This window comes from Mandrillus leucophaeus, unplaced genomic scaffold (assembly GCF_000951045.1).
Source record: "Mandrillus leucophaeus isolate KB7577 unplaced genomic scaffold, Mleu.le_1.0 Scaffold198, whole genome shotgun sequence".
Taxonomy (NCBI): Eukaryota; Metazoa; Chordata; class Mammalia; order Primates; family Cercopithecidae; genus Mandrillus; species Mandrillus leucophaeus.
This window is the reverse complement of record NW_012102009.1, coordinates 2,825,671-2,830,145: the sequence shown is the minus strand read 5'-3', so window position 1 is coordinate 2,830,145 and position 4,475 is coordinate 2,825,671. Positions and strand designations below refer to the sequence as shown.

Genomic DNA, 4,475 nt, shown 5'->3' with positions numbered 1-4,475 from the left:
CCACTGCGCCCGGCCTGTGTTAGTTCTTAAAGCAAAATTGGGAACTTAGTGAAAGAGTTTAATAATTAACAATGATGCTTGTATAAGCATGTCTATGAGCAAGAATAAATGAGAAACTGCTGACTTGCTTCTGGGAAGGTGGTACAAAGGGATGGTGTAGGAAGGAGAGCTTTTCTATGTGGACCTGTCTGTACTTATTACTCTTAATACATTGTAAGTTAAAATTATATTTTACTAACTTAATTTTATTGTCCTGGTTAAAGATGTCTTTAAGGTTCTGTTACTACTTGTTTTTGCCGTCTACCTCTCTTGTTATCTGTTGATACAGTTTTGCCATTGTTAGGACCACTATCCATAGTAGATTTTTTATTTTGTTTTGAGACTTACTTTCTTCCCATTTGCCTGTAAATAATTTCCTAACATAAAAATGGAAAAATGGCATTTGAGTTATTTTATTACTTATTTTTGTGATTAATATTTTCATTGATTTGAAGCATAGTGCATTACCAGGAGATGGGATATGTGTCCACTCTAAAACCTCCACTTATCCAAATTCCTGTTTTTAGCTGAAACTGTCAGACCTTGTCTTAGTTTGTGTTCCCTAAAAGGATAACTTGAGTCGAAGTCTTAGGTGCAGGTTCTTTGTTTGAAAGATTATCCTACAAAGCAGAAATGCATGAAGAGAGTAAGATAAGAAGAGGAGAAAAACCAGTAAAGGAAGTGTTATTATGCTTATTATTGCTGTGGACAGCTGGGGCTCATCCTACTGGGGACCCTCTGAAGAACTGGTTAAAGTGTATCTCCTGCTTATCCTCCTAAAACATTCAGGCTGGGGCATTTATCTACCAACTCTCCCCTTTGATTCAAGGATGCCCACAAGAAACTTTAACTCTTATGCTTCTGAGCTGTTCTTGCTTGTGGTTTGAGCACCCTTTAATGGCTTTGGGAGAAACCCTGAGGAAGAAAGGTAGAGAGGCCCAAAGTGAACACTCGAGGCTGGATACTGGCAACCCTCACAGATTGTGTACTGGAAAATCAGTGGGGCAGTGATGGGAGGTTGGGGAGCAGTAATATGTAAGAGGTGGGCAGAGTATGCATTTAGGCAGGATACTTAGAAGGAATAGAAAGACAAAATGACAAGTAGGAGAGAATAGAAACCCAGGAAGCAAATAGTTTTGGGAACCAGTGAATGGTTTGTTGTGATACTGTGCAGAGGTTCAGAAGATAAGGATAGGAAATCATGTATTTTGTAACATAGATTGCAACTGGGGCTATGGCAAAAGTAGTTTAATGTAGCAGTGGGAGAGGAAGTGTGGATGAAAAGCCATTGGCCAATAAGGATTTGAAACAGTGTAGGCCACTGTTTTAAGAAATTTGGGTGGATCACCTGAGGTCAGGAGTTCGAGACCAGCCTGGTCAACATGGCAAAACCCCATCTCTACTAAAAATAAAAAACTAGAGCTGGGTGTGGTGGCTCATGCCTGTAATCCCAGCACTTTGGGGGGCTGAGGCAGGCAGATTAGCTAAGGTCAGGAGTTCAAGACCAGCCTGGCCAACATGGTAAACCCCGTTTCTACTGAAAATACAATCATTAGCCGGGTGTAGTGGTGGGTGCTTGTAATCCCAGCTACCCGGGAGACTGAGGCAGGAGAATCATTTGAACCTGGAGGTTAGAGCATGCGGTGAGCCAAGATCTGGCCACTGCACTCTAGCCTAGGCTACAGAGTGAGACTCTGTCTCAAAAAAAAAAAAAACAAAAAAACAAAAACAAAAACAAAACAGGCCGAGCACGGTGGCTCACACCTGTAATCCCAGCACTTTGGGAGGCCGAGGCAAGTGGATCACCTGAGGTTGAGAGTTCAAGACCAGCTTGAGCAGCATGGAGAAACGCCATCTCTACTAAAGATACAAAATCAGTGGGGCATGGTGGCTCATGGGTGTAATCCCAGCTACTTGGGAGGCTGAGGCAGAGAATTGCTTGAAACTGGGAGGCAGAGGTTGCGGTGAGCCGAGATCCCACCATTGCACTCCAGCCTGAGCAACAAGAGTGAAACTCTGTCTCAAAAAAAGAAAAGTAACAAAGAGGACACACACACAAAAATTAGCCAGGCTTGGTGGAACGTGCCTGTAAACCCAGCTACTTGGGAGACTGAGGCAGGAGAATCCTTTGAATCTGGGAGGTTGGAGGTTCTGGTGAGCCGAGATCGGGCCACTGCACTCCAGCCTGGGCAACAGAGTGAGATGCTGTCTCAAAAAAAGAAAACAAAAACTAGCCAGGCATGGTGGCGCACGCCTGTAATCCCAGCTAACTCAGGAGGCTGAGGCAGGAGAATCGCTTGAACCCAGGAGGCAGTGGTTGCAGTGAGCCGAGATTGTGCCACTGTACTCCTGCTTGGGCGACAAGAGCGAAACTCCATCTCAAAAAAAAGACATTTGGCCAGCCTAGGCAACATAGGGAGATCTCATCTCTACAGAAAATAAAAAATTTAAAAAAAAATTAACTGGGAATAGTAGCGTGCGCTTGTGGTCCCAGCTGCTCAGGACCTCACGTGAGGTGGGAGGATTGCTTGAGCCTGAGAGATTAAGGGTGCATTGAGCTGTGGTTGTGCCACTGCACTCCAGTCTGGGCAGCAGAGTGAGACCGTGTCTCAAAACAAGAAATTTGGCTAAGAGAAAAAGTGAGAAACAAGGCAGCAGCTAGAAGGAGATGTTGGGGTCAAAAAGGAAGGTTTTTGCACTCCAGTTTGGGCAGCAGAGTGAGACCGTGTCTCAGAACAAGAAATTCGGCTAAAAGGAAAAGTAAGAAACAAGGCAGCAGCTAGAGGGAGATGTTGGGGTAAAAAAGGAGAGGCTTGAGCATATTTGTAGGCTGGGAATAATGACTCATTTACAAAGTCAGTGGAGAGGGAGATGTTTATGATGTAGGAGTAAACAGTAACAATTGCTGGAGCAAGGCTTGGTGGGAGATGAGGACAAGAGTACTAGTGTAGGAGTTTGGTTTTGGGCAGGAGAAAGGAAGTCTTCTAAGTATGCAAATATAGATAAATTTGTAGTCTTGGAGATTGTAGAGAAATTTAGATACTTCTTACTAACAACTTTATTTTTAGTAGAATAGGTGATGCTTTCAGTCACTGAGAAGAAGCTAGTTATTAAATACTTACTAAGTGTTTTTTTTCCCACCATATGGAGGAGGTACATTTGGGTATCAGACAAGAGGAAATAAAGGGCCCAGAATCGTTGTGCTAAGGAATTTGAATTTTATTTTTAGAATATGGAAAGGTATTGAATATTTTGGAGTAGCAGATCTGATGTGATCAGAGTAATATTCTCAGATGTTGCAAGATGTATTGCAATGGAAAAGAAATTAGAGTTGTTAGGAAAATAAGATAGTCTGAGGTTTCTAGGTGCTAGGTTTTAAGTACTTTGCCCTTAACAGGTAATGGAAAGGCAAATATTGTACTTATATTGACAGAGATTTTGAGATAGCCGTTATATTGTATAATAGTACTGGCACTTGGCAACAGGACCTAGTAGGCGAAGGAAAGTGAGAAGGAGCTAGAGATTTCTAGCCAGGGTAGCAATTGGAGCTGTGGTTTTATTGACAGAAACTGGTGAATTAGGAAGGAGAGTGAATTTTGAAAGGGAAAATAATTGTACTTTGGAGGGTCTTTCTTTTGAAGTGTTGGCGAGGACTGTTGTCCTATGTCGGGTCCCCAAGAGCACCAAGATTCTCTAGGAGGACTCACAAAACTCAGCATATAATACTCAGCAAAGGAAAAAGGTACATGGGAGGAAGTCTGGGAAAACCAGGTGCAAGCTTCCAGAATCCTTTCACAGTGGAGTCACATAGTGCCTGCCTAATTCTCCCAGCAACAGGTTGTGACAACATGTGTGAAGTGTTGCCTGTTGAGGAATTCTTTAGAAACTCGGCACCCAGGCTTTTTTATTTTTTATTTTTAAATAGCAACGATGACATGTTTTGATACATGTATACATTGTGGAATAATTATATCAAGCTAATTGGCATGCACATTTTTTTATTGTGAGTAGTCAGGTGGGCACTCACTGCCTATCTTCTACCAGAATTCCAGACTCCTAGAAGGAATGCAGGTGTTCAGCATAACCATATTGTTTGCGTAAATAATTTAGGCACAAGGAACCATTCTTATCAGTTAGGGGCACAGGAACCCTCTTGAAATCTAAGTTCCCAGAAGTTAGCCAGTGGCCAACCTTGCAAGCAGACCTCTAAGGATGTGCAGTCTGAGGCCTGCTATTTTAACCATTCTCCGAATGGTCCATAAGGAGAATGCTCTTAGAGCATAGTAATTCTGGAGTTTTGTCTTCTTGAGGGTTCTGTTTGCCTTTGTAGTAAGCAGTTACTGGTGAGTATTTATTGTTGTGAAGTAGAAGCCTGGGTTTAAATAGTAATAGGACTGAAGAGGCAGTTTCAGCTTTTGAGAAAATTAAGTTCTGGC

The 4,475-nt window shown here is 42.5% G+C and overlaps 1 protein-coding gene across 1 annotated transcript in view; it reads left to right on the top strand.

The window, feature by feature from the left end:
- The window catches only part of KIAA1429 (KIAA1429 ortholog), a 79,171-nt gene that overhangs the window by 34,405 nt on the left and 40,291 nt on the right, over positions 1–4,475 (top strand). The window lies entirely within an intron of this gene.